The sequence below is a fragment of the Archocentrus centrarchus genome, chromosome 6 (genome assembly GCF_007364275.1).
Source record: "Archocentrus centrarchus isolate MPI-CPG fArcCen1 chromosome 6, fArcCen1, whole genome shotgun sequence".
NCBI classification, from domain to species: Eukaryota; Metazoa; Chordata; class Actinopteri; order Cichliformes; family Cichlidae; genus Archocentrus; species Archocentrus centrarchus.
This window is the reverse complement of record NC_044351.1, coordinates 9,297,967-9,321,529: the sequence shown is the minus strand read 5'-3', so window position 1 is coordinate 9,321,529 and position 23,563 is coordinate 9,297,967. Positions and strand designations below refer to the sequence as shown.

General features: G+C 39.9%; 1 pseudogene; it reads right to left on the bottom strand.

The window, feature by feature from the left end:
- The window catches only part of LOC115782114 (copine-8-like), a 67,836-nt pseudogene extending 47,808 nt beyond the window's left edge, over positions 1-20,028 (bottom strand).
- Between the last annotated feature and the right edge of the window lie 3,535 nt (positions 20,029-23,563).

The window sequence follows — 23,563 nt, the reverse complement described above, 5'->3', positions numbered from 1 at the left end:
CAGAAAGACCCTGGCCAGATAGTGGATTCAAACCCAAGACCTTCTTGCTGTGAGGCAACAGCACTAACCTCCACACTGTCATTATAATTATGTATATTATATTATTTTAGCTCCTGTACTCCTGCACGTGAGCTTCAGATGAGTACGCAGACACTTTTCTATAAAATTAGGCTGAATCTAGTAACATTTCGATTTCAGCTTTAGTACATACACAACATGTGACATGACTCAAAAACTGCTTCCTTGTGACCAGTGAGAGCCAATGAGACATTTAAGGAAATGCTATAAGCACAACTGACTGGAAAGGATTTTGGTCTGAAAATATCAGCCTGCGACAAACAAAGTACACAAACTTGAGCTGAAAGTGTGAGAAAAACAGTGACTGAGTGAATGAGAAACCCAAATAGGCTACTACAGTATTTGTTCATGAACAACAGCCTCCAGCTTGGTCATGTGATGTATTCTGTGATATTTAGTTTACTGTTTGACCTATGATAAGCTGTGACCAAGTTGGAGAGCTAATATTTCAGGTGAATGGAATCAAAGAACTGTTTCCCTAAACTGTGGCTTTCTCCTTCACTATCATGGAAATATCTCAATGCAGCCATCGAGAAATATTAACAAAGTTACAAATCACATCTCTAAGAATATGTTTGTTCTTGTTTCTTTTGACATCTTGTAACAGTAAAGACAATTTTGTGACCCATGCACAAGCATGCCAGAGCTCTGTAAAACTCACAATTTGCAATTAGCCCACATATTTTACCAATGCATGTTATTCGATATGTGTTGCACTTAATCAGCCATGAAACTCCATCAGGTTTGCAAGTAATGATAATTTTCATTACCAGTTTGATGCAGTCATAGATTGTGGTGTGTCTTAAAGGACTCTGAGTTCATTTGGCAGTCTCCAAATCACAAATTCTTATAAATCAAGTTTTTGCAAAGCAAAAAACTCTAGTCCAAAACCCAAACAATATAATATATATATAATTGGAGAACTGGGACCACACTGCTCAGGTTAAGTCTCACCGAAACCTGAGAGAGGGTGCGTAAAAACCGCTAGCTTAGATGGCATACACTAAACTGCTGGTTAAATATGAATGCCCACCAAATGACAGCAGTATGACTAAACATTTTCATGCTTTCTGAAAAGAAATGTCTGCACGTAACAGTCAGGATTCCCCCATCAAAACAAGACAACAAAACAACAAAAGTGAGTTGGGATAAATGTGGTCAGTTCAAACTAACACAGTGGTCAAAAAAACAATCTTAGGAAAACAGAGTTATTAGCCACTGTTTTCAACAAATGACTCACAAGAACGCTTTCAAAGAAGCATTTAATACCACTTCAGTATGACGTGCTGAAAAAGCTGCACTGCTGCCATTTAGTGCCTCCACAGTCCCACCCCTGTACTCACCTCTCTCCATTCCCTGTTGGCTATTCCTTGAGTGTACAGGACACAAACTGTTGAATTAAAAACAGGGAAGGGGAGAGAGACAGGAGAGAGTCAGATTGATTGAAGAGTATTTAACACTGAACAGACAACGCTAAGAAGTCAGCTGAGAGTATGTTCTCCCCCCTGGACCCCAACATCCCTAATTAAATGTCACTAGAACTTTGCCTTGTAGCATGTTGATATTTCAGAGAAAGGAAGAGGAAGGAGCTTGGGGGATGGGGGTGTGATGATGGGGATGGGGGTGAATCCAGGAAAGTCCTCATTGTTGACTCTGTCTCTTCATCCAAAGTGTTTGAGTGTTTTTTTTTTTAAATGACTGACCTTTTGTGAGAAGAAAGTGAGGTCAGGTAGCAATAAAATCCCATTTCATTTGCATTCCAGCAGCCTTTCCTATACCTACACTCTGTAAACCTCTGAGCAGACACTCTGAAATCTGTTTGAAGACTGAATAGTTGAATGGTGGAATATTAATGCTGAATAAGCGCTTAGGTTGTGGATACATTTTCAGCTCCACCCAATCAAAACCACCTGCAAAGCCACCAAACAGGAAGTAAAGTCACACCTCAGCAAGTGCTTTATGTACTGACACAGTGATGAGGTTGACAAAAAAATTAATACATACATACATAAATAAAAATGGGGCATTACCACAGAAGCACTGCAATTATTCAAAAAATGCAGACTGTATATAAAAGATGGATGTCGTTTCCTGCTGTGAAAAGTGAATCCAATATGAAAGTGCATTAAACCTGCATTCTTTCTAACAGCCAGCAGGAGGCAACTTCTGTTTCCACAAAGACTCTGGGCTGCATAGAAATCTTTGTGACTATAGTGCCCTCAGTCAACACTTTGCTGATGATATTATGGGCTCAATTGCTAGTTTCAAGTCATAATGAAAACAACCTGACGCTCACTATGTAAATAACATGACTATTGGATTCGACACTCATTAGCAACAGTATTGATACCAATCTTCACCTCCTTCAGCTGATACACAACTGCACACAGTATCACTGCAGACAGGCAGGCACACAGCACCTCCTCTCACTAACAGCTGAACACATCAACAATATTGCTACAAACTTGGGGAAGCATCTTAAAGGCTGCTGCCCCGGCCTTTACGGCCACTAAAGCTCCTGTTTCAATAACATTAAAGTATTTAACAGTTATCAAAAACATGAGCCTGGCCGGTACACATATTAACGTTAGCTGTGAAGCAGAGAAAAGTCTACTAGCAACTACACAAACACTGGCAGTCCACCTTAACAACTCTATGAAATCTGCAACAAAAATATAGAGCCAAGTCTCCAGAAGGACAGGAAATAAACAGCGCTGTAGCTGCACAGTATTGTTCTAATCTTTATTTTACAAAATGATGCCTCTTACTTTCATTATTTTTCCCCATGGCATTGAAAATGGTATGAGAGTGGAGTAGGCCCTCTCATCACTACTTACAGCTACATTTTCTTATTTCATATGCTGAGACAGGTTTCTCTTTCAGTGAGATTAACTATGTAGAATATAACTTGGTAAGGGCCGGGACTCGAACCCGCGCCGCCCACACTGCAGCGCGGCATATGTATGTGGTTGCCGGCTTCACCACGAAGCCACCTGGGCGCCCCATCACTTGATAAACTTTGTAGTGTTAAGAGAGCCACTTGCACCAACAGTTCTTAGATTTGAAGTTATATAACATACAAATTGCATAATAAGCAGACATTTACATATAATTAAAATATATATGTTTTTTACTCTCACTTGATACTGTTAAAATTTCCTGTTAACACAGAATAGATACATACAAGCACTTGTCTAAATGACTATATAATCTATTTCAACACAAAATAAAACCTCTAAAATAATAAAGGTCCTATCAGCAGACCCCCCCCCCCCGCCAAAAAAAAGTAGAACAGACCAGAGATATATTTTTGTGATGTCTGATTATTAAGCCAACACCTTCCACTGAGGCGACATGCGTTATAATTAACTGTTGCATTAATTAATTGTAAATTTATGCCTGAGTGAATTTATGAGCGTTCATCAACTGATGAAATCACATGACTAGCGCAATCATGTATTCATTAGCATTTGTGACCATCCATCCATTCTGGTAGTTTCACATGAAGATTCTGAAATCTTCCTGATCAGGTCTTCAGGTTGATCTGCTAATGCAGTCCCACCCACCACAAAACTGACATTTGATCATTTAGAAAAGGACTAAAGTAGAGTCAGGATACGCTATATTATTGCTAAAAAAATTTTAAATTTCATGTTTGTTTTGGGGTCTTTTTTTGCTGCTTTCATCACCTTACAAATTACACCCTGATTTTGAGTGCAAACTCCAAAAAACACACATCCTAATTTTCCCATGTCCTGCTCGACTGCAGAAGTGTTCAAACTTGCTGTGTTTTGGCAGTCTGTCACTCTGGAGTGTGTATAAGTTGCACAGTGTACAGCGTGCAGTGAGCTAGGGCTCAGCTGGATGAATATACAGTCATCATTTAATCTTGCTATGAAGCACCAGATGACACATGGTCTCTACATGATTGTGCGGTGAGAAAAATCATTGATCATACACCCGTAACAATATCGCCATCAGTGCCCTTTCAACTCTTCCCATTGCTCCAGTGAATGATGAAGGGAGGAGACTGACAAAGGCATCTTTTTTAACGTAAGAGATACCAATGGTGAATATTTTGATAACGTTCCTGTCTTCTTAATGGCCTTTTTGCCAATTGCTAAAAACACACACACACACACACACACACACACAAGAACCTACTGCGACACGAGTGTCAGTTTCACATGCTCTCGAAATTTTCTTGAATACGTTTTTAATTAAAAAGATTTTTGAAATTCTGAATAAATTTTCCTTCAAGGAGAAATGGGTGTGGGCTCTTATGGGATAAGCACACAAGCATGCACCAAAGAGAAACACTGGACTGTTGTTCAGTTTTATGAGCTAATATGAATATGGTACGTGAGCTTGCCTGAGGCCCTGGATGTGTGCGCTTTTGTGTGTGCATGCGAGTGTGTGCGTGGCTCTGCCGATGCGGTCTAATGCTGTGTGACTGGGGCCAGTGCTGTCAGCAGAGCAGAGACATGGACGCAGCACAAGTGCCTCCTTGCATAAACGCAGGGATGCTCATCCTCCTTTCCCACTGTCTGACATTTAAAGGTCCAATCCACAATTCTGGAAGCTCATCAATTATGGGTTCACACGCCACCAACCAAGGAGAAACACTACTAGGTTTGCTGTGCGGCGCTCAGGTGGCAAAGTGCTAATATTTAGGAAACTGAGCTGAAAAAAAATGAGTGCTAAACAAACCATGGGAGGATAAAAAACAATTTTAACTTTTATTATTTCTTATAACTTTAGAGTAAGCCCTTTTCTCCAATCACTGATATTTTTTAGCGGGCTGCTAACAGACAGGACTGCCACAGTTTGCTAGTGAACGCAAAGTAGGAATGACAGATGAAAACAACAAGGAAATGGATTACCTAAGCCTGTCTGGGCACGTGTGCCTGAGTATGAGAGGATCTGTTCTCAGCATTTACTCAGGCTGAATTCCATCCAAGTTTGCAACATTAAGAAAAATAAAGCTATGTAGTGTCTAGAGGTGGAAATCACCAGTCACTCCACAATATGATATTATCGCAATATTTCACTCATGATATGATATTATTGTGATTTTTTTTTCATTTTGCAACATGCTGAGTATTGCAATAATATATACTGCAATTTATCACCTGTTTTCAACTGTAAATTATGTCCTCAAATTTAAACTTTGTCAATATCTGTTTTATCCAGTAAAAGTATCTAGTATCTTTTCTCCAGATAGGTATCTCACTTCAGTTGCTGTTTTGCTGCAAAATAAGATTGCCAAGCATACAACACTGTCACTAAAACCTGCCATAAATGTTGCCATAAGACAAAGTTAGTCTGCTATCAGTCTGTGACTGAATGGGGTCAAGTTGGCAATTACATGCAATCTATTTCTCATAATACTGTAATAAATAAAAAAATCAAATATTTGGTGCTGTCTACATAGACAGAAGTTCAAGTTTAACAAAAATTCACATTTAACTATTGCATTTGCACTCAGCAACCTATATTGTGGGAACAGAACCAGAATACAACCAGCTGGTAGCCAGTTGAGTCGGGTCCCCTCGAGTTGTGCTCATTCAGACTGATGCAAACATATTGGCAATCTGTCTGCATTTAGAAATTAGATACCAATTAGGTTTGCAAACCTTCAACAATCTCTGAGTGATGCAGTCAGTCCAAATCACACTGTGAATGTTTGCAAAAAGGTCGCCTCCTATCAGGCGACCTGTGCAATCATCTTGCAGTCAAAAGTGGTCGTGAGTGTGCAACACCCTCAAGCTCTGGAGAAACATTTAGTCACCACAAGCTGCAATTGGTCGCAGAATGTGAAAAAAAAAAAAATATTAAATGCAATCACCAGGCAGCCACTGATTTTTTTATTTTTATTTTTTTGTAGATGCCTGGGGGTTGCTGTCCTATTTTTAGTGGCGTGACTGAGCCATTAGCTTGCTAATTAGCCATTAGCTTGAGGTAGCATTGTCAAGCTAAGTGTGTTTTTCGGTTGAGCCAAGTTAATGCAAGTTTCCTCAGCTAGCATTATCTCAGAATAATGGTGCATGAGATGAGCCCTCTTGTTTGCAGTATTCCCAGTTTATTTAATAAAATATCAATATTTGGCATCTCTGTATTGATACAATATTGCCACACAAAATATCGCAATACTATGCTGTATCGCCCCCCCCCCCCCCCCCCCCAGTAGTTTATCAGATGCTTAATATCTTCAAAATAATATGTATAAAAAGTCAGAGTCAATTCAGACACTACTGAAGTACCATCATGTTTTCAGAAGTTTTGTAAATAAAGGTACCCTTAAGTACCAGTTTCAGTGACATCCCTATCATCCTTACACAAGGGATACGTTTAATTTACTAGCTTTTTTGATGACCATTGGTTTTGATTGGTTAACAACCCAAAACCCTTGCGACTTTTGGACACCGCTAAGTGCCATCAGGAAATATATATTTTTCCTGGTAACCCCTGGTTGCTGCGGGTTGCCAACTGGCCTCTAGGCCTGTGTGAGTGGGGCTTCAAATCATTAATTTTATTTAGCTAAGCCTAATGAAGATTCAAACCAATATTTGCACACATCTCCGTCTTGTTTGTAATATCCAGATTTTACAGAAATTGCTATTTTGTCAACATAGCGACCGCCCTAGTCTCCCACCAAACCCCCAAAATAGGAAGCTGCAATTGTACCCCCTTTGTTCCTCTTTTCTAAATACAAAAACACACTGTAGTACCTATTTAAGAAAAGCAGCCCCTTCTTGTTGCCCAACCAAAAATTCTAATTGTACACCTAAAGATGACACCTGCATTCCTAATACCGCTTAATATTACAAACACACTGTGACAGTATATGAGATATAAAGAGCAACACTAATTTCCATTGTTAAAGCAGTGTCTGTTTAGTCAGGCTATTATCTGGTTTTTGTTGGTGCTCGTGTGACTATTTATTTCAGTCTGTATCAAAAAAAAAAAATGAAGGTCTGGTACAGAACCGGCGTGTTAACAAGTTGCCTAAACATAAAACCGGTCTCTGAAATGAGAAATCAGTTTGCATGTTTACAAGAAGAAAACTTCAATCCTACTCTTAATGTCTCTCTACCGAGGCAAATTACTGTTGGATTGCAGACTGGGCCTTTAAAAACCACTGGACCAGTTGCCAAATTGAACCCCTGCTATCAAGTTGAGTGAGGAGTGTGCATGTGTGCCTTTTAAGCTGTAGGAGGGAAGTGGCTGGTCTGTGTGTGAAGAAGATCTGGTTCCCCTCACTCACGTTGGGAGCAGAGAACAGTGACGAATACGACCCCTGACATATGCAAATGTCTACTGATTCACACAGGCGAGGCAGAGTGTGTGTCTGTATGTAGTGCATGCAAGTCTGTGTTTGTACAGTACAAAATCTGCCTGCACAGGGTGGATGTTTGTGTTTGTCTACAGAATTTAAAGTCCACATGTACATGTGCATGTGAGCGTGCATATATATGTGTGTCTGTGTGTTAGTGTTAGATCTGCTGGGAGCTGTTGTGCTGATCTGTTTGTGTGCACATGTGTGTGACAGAGATAGTGATAAGCGAGAGGCTCACTTGGATCAGACTTGGAGAACGTGTCTCTATCCAGCAGGTTCCTAAAAGAGAGAGAAAACAAAGAGTTCAATTCAATTTTAATTATAGTGTCAAATCACAACAACAATCACCTCAAGAGTTCCATTAACATAAAAATTAATTACACAGCTCTCCCACTTGAACAAATAAAGTGCAACTAGAAAGTTATTACATCATTAAAATTTCCTTAATTAACTCCCATTCTGACCCTGACAACTTGTTTACTGAGAATCCTCCACTGACTTGATTACCACTTCATCCAGTCGTACTGCGGCAGTAAAAAGCAAGCTTAAAGTGGAGCCCATTTATATTTTAAACATACAGGAAAAAAACAGCAGAAAAGATGCATTTTTCACTTTTTTGCACTCTCTCTGAGTGCCAGAAGCAACTGTGGAAGCTGCCATCAAATTTACATGACATTCCCCACACTGCACGGGTAGGGATAAATGCACTGAAGAGTTCCATCGCAGAGCAGATGCTCGGCGCCTCTGAGGTATCCCACACTAAGCCAGCTCTGAAGGAATTAAATATTCAAATAAAGATGACAAGGCACAGATGCCTAAGACCTGTGTAAAAGGAAATCAAGAAGCAGCTCAAGCTCAGAAGAAGGAAAGGGAGACCTGGCACGTTACGTCACCAGAGGTGGGGCATTTGTGGTTTTCACTCTGTGTCAGTTGCTCGCCCCGAGGTCTCAGGAGGAAGCAGTCAGAAATCCAACAACAACCCAAGAGGCTAAAGCGAACCCTGCACTTATTCCCTCAGCTTGTGCTCCTGCCAAATGTTACATTAGAACTTCATAAAGCTTTCATAGAGCTAACCAGAAAGGCTAAATAATACGAGTAACCTGGACAACTGTATTTCATAGCACCAAGAATTTGAGTTCCACCAAATGTAATTAAAATTCTTACTCGGTAATAAAACTAATTCTGATTCTAAAACTGATCCTGATCAAAAGAGAATCAAAAATCACTGTAACAAAGTGATAAATTAAGATTTTTGTCTATAATAAATAACCATACAGTTTATAATGCGTGGTATTTTGTAATTAACAGAATATGAGAAATGAAATATGACACATTTCTAAAGTCTGGGGACTGGCAAATAAATAAAAATGTTAATATGAAAGCAAAGTGCATGAAAATATCTTTAAAAACTACTGAATGAGCCAAAGGAACCACTTTACACCTACACAACAAGCGCTCCAAAATCTGAAATAGTTACAGTCAAAAGGATGGCAAACTGAGGTGTCTGTATGTTTTATGGCCTTTTGGATCTCATGATCCACTGTAAAATTGTCATTACTGATATCTATTGTAACCGACATAAATTAAAAGTTGACCTCAGTGATAACACGATTGCTGAAGTCAACATGAGAAACAACTAACTTATCACGGCCACTTTTAAACACTACGGGGTAGATTTTGACTCTTAAAAGAGACGGACTTTTGTGTGGCGTATGACTTTAAGCTGCAATAATCACAGCAGCATGACTTTGTCCATATTGTGCACGGCTCACAGGGAACAAAAGTTGAAGGGGAAGAAAGGGGAGCGAGCCTGCTGCTATGAAGCTAGCTGCAGGGTGAGCACTCTGTCGCCCGTCCTGTCCTGTATGACAAGCAGCGAGTGTCTTGAAGCCATTGATGGCTAGTGATGTATCTAGATCAGGCACTCGTGCTGTGCTGATCCCAGTGTTACCCAGATGGTAAAACGCTACGCTCTGCTGCTTCTCTGTCAGGGCACGCCCACTGGCCCTTTGAGAGCTTTGAGATGTTAAATAAATGATAATAAGCGGTGGAACTGAACCTAGTCATATCGAGGCTGCATTTTATGATAGTTTGGAAAACTGCGTAGGAGTGAGAAGTGGGCAACTTCACCTGCCAAATGAGATAAATGTCCAATAAAGAGAAAACTGTACCCAACTGTCTCCCAGAGGAGTGTGCATGGAGGCAGGAAACAAGATGCAGTGAGAGAAAAAAAAAAAAAAAAGTAGGAAAAAAAGATTGTCTCAAGAGTCTATGAAGGACAGCACACAACTGCGTACATAAGTGTGTGTCAGTGTGTTGGGAGGCAGAAGTACACACACTTCTATGGATATGGTAACCTCCCGATGATTCATCCACACCTGAGGGCTTCCACCTGCCCCTGATAGAGATGGGAGACTCTTTAAAAAGCCCTTTCCTCCACAGGCAGCCTTGCAAATGTCTGGGGTGGTCAGAACAGAGTGCCTTGTAGTTCATCAAACATTTACGATAGCAGTCCCTCTTCAACACCGGAATTACATTTGAAATCCCGCCGGTTACGTAACAGCCACCTAAACATGGCAGCTGAAGCTTTAAATTCCTGCATGTGCGGATGGGATGGGGGAACTTCCATCTTTGAGAGCATCTGAGATCAGCTTTTCCTACAGCAGTAAGAGTCCGGGGGAAATCACACAGTGTTCTTTTTCTAATGGCACACGTGTGTCTCGCGTTGCATTTCTGCCCAAACGTGTTCAGATCTTGTGTTTTTAAAATTTCTACCATGTATAAAGTGCATAAAATGTCTATAGAAAATTTAAAATATGATATACTTTCAGTCAAATTAATCTTTGTTTCTTAAGTGTTTTATCATGTTTTTGGCAAAATTTTAAAATGTAACTTTCATCCCATGACGAAACTTATTTGCTATTTGGAAAATTCTTTAGAATGGCAAGAATTAAGACTGCAAATATTATGTTACTCATTCTATATTGTGCATACAATTTGTGAAATATACATCCACTCTTTCTTTAACACATTCCCACCTCCCTGCCACCTCCTCCTGCTGACTACGAACATGTTATGAGACGAATGCGGGTGCATACATTTTGAGGCTCTGTAGCCCCAGAGGGACTGAAAGAATTATTCCTGGTGGGGTTGGTACCAACCACCGCCAACTCAACATCACAGGAGCCAAAGTAGCAAGAAAGCCCTCCCAGCAAGAAATCTTCCGGGCACTCTTACTTCTTAAAGTCAGAGAACTTCCGATTGCATAGTGGGTGCTCACTCCCGTAGCATAGTCTCACGTAAGCACACCAGCTTGACATTTAGCCTCCAAAAGAGTGTGCGGTGTTGCTCAGAGCACCAGCAGTTGTCTGGGGAGCCATAAATCAGCTAATAAAGGGGTTCCCACGAAGATGCCGTAACCAACAGCACAAGCTGCCAGGAGGATAACTCCAGATCAATACGGTCAATGGAGGCTCGAGAAAACTCAGCTGGTTTGATCAGTCTAGCTTTGATGAAACACCTGAGAACCTCTCCTAACTATTAACGATTTTCCCAGATTCTGTGAGAGGTTGGTTTTGTATCTTCAAGGGAAAGTGAAGTGAATTCAATAATGAACCAAAACACTTGTGCTTGACTAAAAGAAGCCACTGCATCAACAGTCTATGCAAATTTGATAAAATAATTAGAATAATAACTGTCTGCAAAATAACTGTGAGGGCAAAACTGTAACTATGTAACTTTTGAATCATTATGGAAACAGCGCAGCTTCATTCGACCCCTTCTTCTGCTGCATCTTTGGCATTAATTGTCTGTGATTTTGGAACCTATGAGAAGAAAATTCACCTCAGGTGTGCAAAGTTTATGAACAATGAAACAGTTCTGGTTCCCTGTAATCATTCTACTCCCTGCCAAGAAAAGATTTCTTCTTCTTCTTCTTCTTTATATGATTTCAGTGTCAGTGATGAAGATGAAAGTCAGTTTTCTTGCTTTGCTTAAATATGAATGCAAAAGATTATTTGAATGGAACAAGAGGTTATCATAGTTATTCAAATGAAGAGCATAACTTTAAAAGTTGTTCTTCTCATACAAAACTTCTTTTTTGCGAGTTTCACTATTAATATTTTAAATGTTAGCAATAAAAGAAAAAAGAAAACTTTACCTAAAGATAAGTAAGTCTCCCACCATTTTCACTGTAGCCCCCCCCTTAGAGAACAAGCTTTTTAATAGCTGTTATAAAGAATAAAACTCCTGTTACAGATTGGGGGGGGTGTCTAGTGAAATGTTTCAGGAAAAAAAAAATTACATTTGCTGTAATGATGACAAATGAATAGAAAAATGATGGATCATATAATTAGGACACAAGTCTTTTTAATCCAATAAGAAAGGGGCATTTACATCTCCAATCGACCCAGCTTCAGCCCAGTATGACATAATGCACAGCAGCTGGGCTGGGCTCAGCTTTTATAGCAACACAGCAAGCTGCTGCCACAAGGAAATACATGTGTACATTCCTGGGGGACTTTTGTAAGCTGAACTCGATATTTCAACCGGTTCCCTTCTCATTCATGACAAGAGATAAAATAGTCGCTTCATGACAGCGCCTGACTTCAAAAAAAAGGTGGTTATATTTTTTAAACAAAATCCTGGTGATTTTCCTTTGGGGGAAGGTCAGAAACTATGTGGGAGGCATTAAAAATACTTGTGTAGGAAAAGCCCTGCTCTCATATTACAAACCATTACTTTCTATGTAATTTTAGTCTTGACATCTCATCTGCACCTAAACCAACAAACTTCCTGCGTTCATGAATTGCTGTCATATTTTCACTATGATGCACTTTTTTCCAAAGTGCTCCAAATATTGCACACGTCAGGATCTGTACTGGTTCAACCATCATCTGTGTAGCTGCCTTCAGTATCTGAAACTGGTATAAAATGGCAGGTTTTATCGTTTAGTTTTTGTTATCATTTTGAAGGATTTTTTTTTTTTATATTTATTCTAGCAGTTTAATCAAGGAGTAAACAATAGTCTGAGGTTATATTTTATTGTGTACTGACATTTTTTTTAATAGTCTGCACAGAACCTCTAAATGTCATTTGCATAATTACATTACAGCCTACTACTGTACATCACATTCTATTTATTTTACATGTATTTTTGATAATGACTTTTAATGGATCTGTCAAGCAATCTGTGTGCAAGTGGCTGAAACAGGTCGTTTGGTGCTGGAACACTTGTTTCTTAGACTGGTACAGACAGAGCATCTACTTTTGAGAAATTTGTTAAATAATCATGTCAATGATTATAGTAAATTTCTAAGCAAAAACACCAAAACGTTCCCCGGCTGTCATTATGAGGACTGATTTTCTTCTGTCCTGGATTCAGGTTTTTACTACACTCTGCATGTGACAGACAGTAATGCCTGTTTCTTAGTAGTTTCTCACTTTTTAGAGACAGAAATAAATAAATGCATAAATTGATAAGTACTTGCTATATGTAACCCTGTTGAAATGTGGCCCGTTTTTTATTTTAATTTTATTGGTTAATTCTGATTTATTTTCCTAGTGTGACCTGCCAAAAAGCTATAATTGACAGAATATACAAACAAAAACTAACTTTTCATCAATGCAAAATTCTATTTTCATAATAAAAGAAATTAAGTTTTCCCTTTCAGGTTCCTAATCACACATATGTGAGGCTGACAAGCCGGTCACTGGTCAGTGGAGAATACTGAAAATTGACCAATTCCGATCCCTGCCCAGTCGATTGGTGCATCTCCAGCTTTATGTCTCATATGGTCTGTGATGACAATCTGTTCATCATCAATCTTGCTATAATTTTTTGTCATCTAAGAACAAAGAGACAGTCGTCATACGCACACTTGTTAACAACAAACCCCTGATACAGATAACATAAGTGCATATGAGTATATTATCCGAAGAGGATTTTTTTTTTTTATGGATTTTAGCATTAAATACTCTATAATGCTAAATAATACTGTGAAAGTCTAGAAGCAATGCTTCTTATGACTTAGAATACTGCATGAATCTGCATAAAAACCTTCTATTGCACTCAGTAGAAAGGCATCAAATACTGGACACTAATCAACATGATGTCTTCAAATCTGTCCGCAGCAATCACACAGATGCAGGAAAGTGGCTGTAGAAAAGATGAAAGCAGGGGAACAAAGGGGTGGGGGTGGGGGGGGCAGGAGGTGAGATGGCTGGTAATGTGATGGAGGCATGTCGGCTCACAGAGGTAACCAGCTTTACCTGGTTACCTCTGAGAGCCAACAGCTGTCTGGTGCCTTCATTAGACCAAATGACTGCTTCAAAAAACTCATTAATGCAGCCACTCGGCATGACCCCTCCTGCGGTTAGAGCTCACCACCTGAGACCAACTTGATCTGTTGGTTTTATGCTCTTTGCTCCCTAAATCCTTCACAATTTAGGTGGAACAGAGCAAAGAAACAAGGTAAGACAAGATGAAGTGTGTGTGTGTGTGTGTTGGGGGGTGGGGGCATGAGATTAGTTTAGTCTGTTTCCATCTAGTTTTATTTGAGCTTGAAATTTAAAAGTAGTCATTCTTTAGAGCTGACTAACAGTCGGTGGATCTAAATGGTAATTAAGAAGAAACAATAGAAGTGGCAATATGTGCAACAACGACTACTGGGAAAAAAGAAAGTAGAAAAAATGATCAATTAAACAAACTGTACCAAGAGGAATTTTAGCACCTCATTATAAGCGTGTGCGCAGCCACAAAGAGCCCTGCTGTTGCTCTGAAAATACTCCCCCTCATGACAACACTGTGGGTTTTTTTTTTTATTATTTTAACCCTGTGATTTTACTATAAGCAAATGTGTAAAATAACCTGTGACAATTGGAGGTCCTGCTACTGTATACAATGACTACTGTATTTGTTTATCCCTTAATAAATCACGGACTTTTGTGTATTTGAATGTGTTTAATTTTTTTGGACTCAGTATGCAGAGAGTATGTAATAGTATACGCATTGCAGAAATTTGATTTGTTGTTGTTTAATGCTTTTTTTTTTTTATAACACCTCCAGCACATCTGCTGCATTTTAAATTATATCAAAGACTTGTGACATTTTAACATTTCTTCACTAAGTGTTCTTCAATAGTTACTCTATTCCATAGCTTTCATTATAACCCACTGCATGTAACCCAAGAGTTTTTACAGATAACGCACAATGTCTTACGCTAAATAGAGAGATAATGTTTGGCATGGTGATTGTACAATGCATACTACAGTATAATCGCACCACTGGCATTTAGATATTAGTCTCACTTCACTACAAAATTCGGTCTGTCCTGTAATATGATGCTTCCAGGGAAAATGAAAGCTATATTGCACAGCTAACCTAGAAAGAGTCCGTTTTCTCTGGTAGCTTTCCCCAGTTTGTGGCAACCGCAGCACCTTCATATCCCAGCAGGCAGCTGAAGCACCAGCAGATCTTCAGCAGATCATTTAATGTCACTGGCATCTTGTACGCTGTGGCTCCCTGGAACCTTTTTGGCAGTACTTCCACTTTGTAAAGCATTTTGTATGAGAGTTAGAGAGTTAGTTGGCAGGTGTTTCACAGTCAAACCAATCAACTACATTTCTACTGGACCAAATGACCTGAAGTTGTCTGATTTCTTTAACTAGCTCCAATCAACTGTGCTACATAAAGATCAAGCTCCTCTGTTCCCAAACAAACAAACAAACCTGTCATCTTTTAGCTTACTAAGCGAGCCTCACCACAGCCATGCTTTTCTCTTCTAATTACAGAGGAGTTTAAACTGTTGGCAGGGTGCAGATCCAGTCGGAGATCTCTGGCGCTCTCACTTCAGATTCTGCAACCACAATTTACTTTCAGAGACTGTGCTGTTCCTTCTGGTGAAGGAGTCATTATCTAGCTTCAATGTGTAAAAGGTTGGTGTGATTACATGTTTACGTCTGTGGAAAATGAGACAGTCGTACTGAAGAAAAGATGGCGCAGCATGTTCTTTGCTTTCGCATCATTCTTCTCAGGCTCCCGGGGTGAGGCTGGTAGTGAAAGCTATTGTTATTTTCAGCACTATCACCATAAATGGTCAAAGAAATTCTGAAACCATACACACACAGGGGCTTTAAAGGGGACCTATTGTGCTTTTCTTTATTTTCTGTCAATCAAATACTGCTACTATGGTGGATGTTGAAATTAAATACCAACCAAACCACAAACCTTCTGATTGTGAGGGGCAGCCAATCAGAAGATTGCTGGCTTAAAGGGAAAGGAGCTAAAAAAAAACAAAAAAACCCACTTATTTCAGACAGTGGATGAATAAGGGGTTTCAGCAAAGCCCATTATCCATCCATTTTCTTCCACTTATCCTTTTCAGGGTCACGGGGGTGGGGGCTGGAGCCTATCCCAGCTGTCACAGGGCAAGAAGCAGGGAACACCCTGGACAGGTCGCCAGCCTGTCGCAGGACTCAAAGCCCATTGTGATAAATAAAAAAATATTATGAGCTGTGAATCATGCAAAGCTACTCTAGTATAGTCCAAGAAAAAAAATATAGACTAGACTGAGAGACTACGGCCCCGTCTATTTCTGAAATTTGACACAGGAACAACAACCAGTTTAAAAATTAAAACTCTCTCTCTCCATTTAGTTTTTGATGGTATTTTACAGTAAACAGACCTGTAAAAGGTAAAACAAAAATCATAAATATTTTCCTATTGCTTATCTATAAGCTGATAAATAGACCAATAATAATTTTCTTAGTTTGTTACAGCTAAAATACTTTTTTTTTCAGACAATAGAAGAAATTCCATTGCTGAGTAATCCTTGAACTGTGCTTACCAACGACACTAAATTCACTAGAAATGTTCTTATGTTAAATATAAACAAAAAAGCCAGACAAACCTGCTTATTACTGCAGTCACAGTAGCCACTTGTGCGCAGAACTAAAATGTAAGCAACCTGAACACTCTAGTTTCCCTCCCTGTTTCACTAACTCTGTCTCTTTCTTCACCTTCCTCGTGGAAAGTGCAACATCAGCTGTGACACATCGACCAGCCTCTCAGCGGGTCAGCGTCCGGCTTCAATACAGCTACATCAGAACACGTCAATTCTTCAAAGGGATACACTTCCTACCTTTTGTGCCCAAAGGTCATGGCTATCTCTCCGCTGTGGACCACTCAGATCACAAGACAGCCGAGCTGACGTGAACACCCAACATCATTCTGCACAAACATTTCCCCAACGCCCAACTGTCTGCAAGGTTCTTTTTGACTGTGCACAGACCTCAACTCCACTGAGTTGCTTGCGTTTGTGTCATCGAGGCCTGGTGACCACGAGTGAGGGCATAAATGGCTGTGTGTGTTTTTTTTTTTTTTTTTCCTTCTCACTAACACACCATATTTGTCTTGAGTTAATCAATCTGTCACTTCTGCTGCTTGACTGCACATGTGATGAGTCTGGAGATGGTTTGGATTTATTGAGTGAAGGAGGGCTTTCACTCAGCGATGGACTCTATCTAGGCTGAATGCTTCAGGAGCTTCGGCGACACAAAAGTGGGAAAATCACACTGCCCACAAGCTGAGGACTGGTAAATTTTGTTTTGGTGTGGCTGTCGAAGGTGTCACCTCTGGCAGATAAAAATGCCAAAGCATGAATACGCAGAACCGGACTATCACATGAAAGAAAAGGCATTTAACAAGCAGTATCCACTTAACCAAAAACAACAACAACAATAGGCTATAATCTGATTCTGATAGGTGCGCGATTTCTGCCATAGTCCAATACAAAGAAGACTGACTGAATTATTAGTGCTGCTCACCATCCAAGGAATGTGTCTCTGTAGGGTTTTTTCAACATATTAAAATTAAAATCAATGCTTTTTCAGACTACAGTGTGTAATAATCAAGTTAAAACGATCTCAAATCTAGTATTTCAAGCTTTCATGAAAAAGCCAGAGCTGCCAGTTCAGTATACAACAAAACAGCAGTGCTAAAATCATACAATGCAGGATTTGACACTTTCCTTTGCCACACACAACAATAACCTAAATCTCCTTTTGATTTTGGACTGTTGTCAGTCATAAAAATTCACTGAGCACTCCTACGAGACAGTAATTAAAGCAAATACCTGTCCCAAATTACACATGCTGGTTGGGAACTGTAAAGCATGTATATCCCAACACTATACATGGTATTAGCTCACCGGAGGCTTCTGTTGAAACAGAGTTTTAATACTTCACTCATCTTTGTCAAAGGTGACTTGTGTATTTTGTCTATTGCTTGGCTGCCTCCACACGCTGAGCAAAAGATGAGTCCACATTCAGATGCTTTCTAGTAAGAGCTGACAGAAACAAGGCATTACTTAATGCCTCTGACTCAAAGTGCCTTTACAAGCACTAAAGAAATGTCACGCAGTTTGTCCATTTCCCATTCCATCCATTTTCTATAACAGCATCAGGAATATGCATAAGGCAAAGCCTATAAATTATCTTTGCATGAATAAGAAGAGCTTTTTGAAAGAATAGTGAAATGACTCATAATTTGGGAGAGCTTTTCTTTTATGATGCAATCTTTTTGCTTTAAAAAAAACAAAAACAAAACAAAAAAAAAACAATTATTTTGTCCAGATGGTGGCTCTTCCTCATTTTGGACAAAAACAAAATATCAAATTCTGATCTCAAAATCATTAAGGTCATTCCCCAGTAGGCTTCATGTGCCAAGCTTTTATCTCAGACCTAAAACAGCAACAGAAGCTCCATCTACATAAACAGCTGGCAGATTTTAGGTCCGCAGAAATGTAAATGAGTCCAAAGTCTTTGTTCTTCTGTTCATTAAAAGTCTCAAATGAGGTTTACGAGACTTAGTTTTCCAGGGAAATGAAAATTTAAAGGTCACGTAATTTCAGCCTGAACACAGACCTGAATGATCCCCTGAATCAACTATATGGAATTTTGGAAAAGTTGTTCGGGGTGTGACTGCGTCTTTCAGAGCTGAAGCAATTAATAAACTAATTTAGTTCTGAGACAACCACATCAGCATAACAAACACATTACTGCTTTTTTCACATACAGATGACAAATTGAAGAAACAAAATGGATGCACCCGTTTTCCCACACTCATCCCCAAAGCTCCCAACCAGGATTTCCTTTTTCATTTTTGCATAGAGGCAGATTGCCCTCGTGCAGATCATTTAATTATGTAAATTTTCTGCCACATTCAGCTCTGCTTTGAAGATTATATGATGTGTGAATCATGTGCTTTGCCTTTACTGGAATGGCACTTTACACTGTGGGCTCTCCCGTCCACTATTCACACTGAAGAGCTTAACAGTTAACCAGGTATTCAAGTCTATCAACTTGAATCAGCAGCAGTTTTGATAATTAACTCACTGATATGTGCAGCTTTTCTTTGCCTCATGTGATGGTAAAATTTATTATCTTGGCTTATTTTATCCAATCCAAGAGTTTAAAACTCAATTTGGAGATGACACCTTATGTGTTCAGAAAGGGCATTTCAGAACTTTGACATTTTATTGAATATAAAATTCCTCATAATGTGCTAAAGAATCCTGACAGCCCTGCTTACAACACACCCCAGGAGATGATTGATGGATAGAATAATAAATAGATTTTTTTTTTCAAAAAAAATCTGCATTTTTATCTAGATATTCCAGATCCTCCCTCATATAAAACACAGACAAACAGCAAACCCTCATTTGCAAGAAGCTGCAGCCTGAAAATGGTTGGTGTCTTTTTAAAAGCTGGCTGGATGCTTCTACAGTAGTAAAACTGCCACAGCGCGAATCCGACTGCTCCAGGATCCTTCACCCATCCTCCCTGCAGGAAATTCTTACATAAAATAAACATTTCTTAAGCATAATGACATTGTGAAGTGCTCATCTGCAGAAATTCCAGCAGCTCTGCGTGCGGCAGCTTTATCAGAGCTCGGAAGCGTGACAGCAGCGTAAAGACAAGTCAACTCTGACCTCCATCCGGCGCTCATCTAAAGGAAAGCTACCAGTAAACTGTAACTGTATGCCCTTTGCCTCCTCGTGGAAATCCAGTATATAATTATTCAACGGCCGCTGCTGAGGTATAAAGAGATAAACTGCACTGCAATAATAAACGAGCGCAAAGCGAGTTTCTGCTGGGTTCACTCCCCACCACGCAGCCTGCACAGTGACCCGCACCAACTCACTGTCAAATATTACAACACAGGACATTTTTACACATATAAGCATGTTTTGTGCATCTAAAAGTAGTTTGCACTCACCTACAAGAAACCGTGAGTTCAACTTTGGTGGCAGGTATCGAAGCGGTGAAGGGGTCCGCGTCCCCAATAAACGCCATATTCATCGCTGCTCGGTCGATCACAATTGGTCCCCTATCCGGCGCTTTAACGGCGGCATGTGAAAAACCGGGATAAAAGAAATTGAGACCTTGCACTGGATGGTCAATCTGCTGCTTGTTTTCTAAAAGAGCGAAGCACCAGAGGCAGAGAGAGAAACGCACGGACGCAGACCTGCAGCAGCGCCGGAGTCGCGTCTCTGTGCGCCTCTGTGCTCCGGAGGAGAGAGGACAGTGTGAAGGGGCGGGAAGACACACATACACGCGTGTCCTCCGAGGCATGCACACAAAGTGGGAGTGCGAAGCTATTTGTGAGGACCAGAGATTGAAGGATCGTTTTTCCTTAGGGGGCGAGTGTAGGGTTACATATGAGGCTTAGTTTTGGTTTGAAATTGCGGTTGACTTGGAGAAATATTATCGTTTAAGAATCTAGAAAATATGCTGATAAAAACCAGTTATACTCAAGACAGCCAGGACCTCAGCTCAGCTCAACATACTGTAGCTTCAATTTGTGCATCTTGCTTAGAAAAACAAAACAAAACAACAAGGTCATAGAGAGGCAGCCATCAGATTCTGTAAAGGATAACTAATCAGACTGGTTAGTTATGGTAAACTGGGTTATAGGGGAAGCTTGTTTGTATTTGTATGGGAACAGTACAGGAGGGGCAAACCTGTTCAGTTTCTGGTCCGTGGAAAGAAGCTTTCATTTGTTTGGGAGCATGTGGAGTTTTAGTGGAAGCTGCATTCAGTACTGCAAAAGTACATCATCAGTGTTACATCAGTGAAATATCTCTCATCTCAGCAGTAGTCTGATAATACTTCTGGAAAAATATCCTACTTTGTTTGGTAATTCCTATCTGCCTTAGTGTCAGCAACTCAGGTAATCATGTGATCAATACTCAATAATGCAAAAGCTAATTTCCCCCATTTAAATTTAGGGGCAATGATTGAAAAATGGGCACTCGCACTGAAATATTAAGGATTGTTCAGAAGACTACAAAGTGAGTTATCCCCATGGGTGGGAGAAAATCGAGTGTTTTTAATTGAATTAAAATGTAATGGGGAAAAAAATCTGACTAAAATATTCAAACTTTTAAATACTCACAGCCGGCACAAAGAAAAGGGTAATTATGGAATAATCAGGCCAAACCGGTTTTATTTTTCCTTCTTACTTCCAAGTCGTACAACATCCTCTAATCTGTGCCCACGTGGAGTGAGCTGCTACCTTCAACAACAGTCAAATTAAAGAGAGGCTTAGTTGATTGTGACTGGGCAGTGTTAAAAGGTTCCATACTGAAAGCCAGATGACTAAAACCACCTGAGCACAACAAACTCAATTAACTAGCCCAGCATGAACCTCGGAGCTAAAAATGGGCATATATGTCAGCTCCAATTAGTCTGAAGAAGCAGACAGAAAGTTCATGCAGCAGTTTAAACACCTTTTAATTTCCCTAATAAAGAGCTGTGCGTGTTAGAATCTCTCTAACATGTGTGTTCCAGCACCCCTAAGCAGGCCTAGCACAGTGAAATTACATTAATATGCTTGATTCAAGTGCAATTAAGTTAGTACAGTTCTGGTTACAGTCCCTCTTGCCACCGCCTGCATGTGCATACTGGGTTTAATTCATTTGCCTGAAGTCAAAAGCCACTAATGTGACAGGCCCTTTTTAAATGTTTGATGGTCAGAAATAAGAAGATTTATGTCAAATCGGTAACACAGCATCATTGCTTTTAGCCTGCGGTGATTGATTGTGCTTACACTTACACAACAGGTCTTCTCCAATGGGGATGTCAGAGTGGCTACATCCATCTTCCTCATTTAATAAAGTCTAAACTCCTGGCCTCTGCTTCTTTGCTTGTGCGGACCGAGTAACACATCAGCCTGTTCAAGTAGACAGTTAGTGACTCGTATAAGCAGGAATAGACTACTGTGGGTAATTTGAGGCATCGTTAGCAGATATAATGTCTACATATTAACAGATGAGTTGTTAGGGTTTACCCTCTGGGAACCTCAAAGACCACCAGTCTTAAAACAGCCCCCCCTGCTTTTCAGATGCTGTTAATCTCATCTTGGGGCCCATTTTGTGCCTCCTGGAGTTTTCACAAGCCCCAGTGTAGGAGTCACCGCCGGTCAGCATACCAAAGCATTCATAGTATCTTCCAGTCTACTATTTTTGGTTATAATATTCATATTGTTTATGGTATTTTAACTAAACATGTATTGGTATATTTTTCTTGATACAGTGTTAACACCGGATTATCTTCTTTATGCTTTATCATTTTAAACTTAATCACAACTACTTCCCTCCCCTCGCAATTCAACTTCTGTGTAGCTCCATCACGTTTAGAGGCTTTTGTATACAGTTGAGTTCTGATGTTAAGAAAACCTTTCACACCAATCTAGTGAAAAATAAGCAATTTTAAAATTGCTGAAATTTAGTTCAGAGGCTGAACTCCTAAAATCAATACCTAAAAATGTACATTTGTAAAAGAGCTTTAAGGTCCCAGAAGTTTTCACCTTTTCTTTTTTTACGTTTTTTAAATATATATGTTGGTAGACAAAAATGAGATGAAATAAACCAAAGGTAACTGCACTATGGGAATCAGCTACCCCCTCTCCTACATGAGCTAACAGGCTCCACTGTGCCTTTAATGTCTTCAGTATCACCTAAATCCCAATCCTTCTGCATGTTATTTCACCCATGTCACCCTGAGTCACATTTTGTGTGAAGGAGCTGAATGTGGCTCCCACAAATTTGTGTGCATTTTTCTGCCTAAAATGAGCCCTAGTTATGCTACAGTCTGCTCATCTCTATCTGCAGTCAACACCTGGCAAATGACCACAAGATGATCTTACAACCATTTTCCATGACATTAAGGAAAACTGAAGGAGAAATTACCTATATGAAATGATTTGCTACTTTTCCTCTGGTGAGCTTATCATCCTTAGACTGTTGTCCTGTGGTTACATCACAGACCAGTATCTGTATCCAGGTAAAATGCGGAATAAGCATCGAGTGTGTTGGAAGCACCTTGCCTCAAACAATTAATGCACCTGCTGATTCTGCTTCCAGCCAGGAATAGAATAAATGTTCAAATTCCTAATCAAGTGTGAAGTCTCAGCTTCACACATTTAATGACTGTTTTTGCAGATTGCACTTGCTGACAAGTACACCGAGTTCTGGATGAGGTCTTGCAATGATCAGTATATACCTTTGATTTGTGATTCTAAACATTTAAGCGTGGCTGCTTTGGCTCTGCATCAAGTGCCAGCAGAAAGGGAGAAAAGCGACAGCACTGTTAATGGATGCATGGCTTTTCCTCTAGGCCCACCAGTAGGATTTTGAGTGTGTCAGATTGGATGGATTGCCATGAATAAATGGTCATCTTCTCATTAGGTCAGCAGGTCATTTTGTTCAGACTTGATCAAATGTCAGCTGTACTTTACATCTAAGGATGAAAAGGACACAGTCTCATAATGCTAATTTGCTAAACTAAGAAGTTGGTAACGCATGAAAGCATCAGCATGTTAGCACTGCAATATACACATCGACCACAACAATATAACCATATGCTTAATTATTGTGTAGGTCTTCCTCATGACATCAAATCAGCTCTGAGCCATGCAGGCAATGACACGGGGCGTCTGGAGTCCATGTGGGGCGCTGGGACATTGGCTTGGATCACTCTTGTAGGATGTGGGCTGAGGCGTCTCTGGGAATGGGCTTGATCCAGTCTTAGGCTACATAAGTGATGAAGATTACTATAAATGTAAAGCCTTGAGTGTTTTTTGCC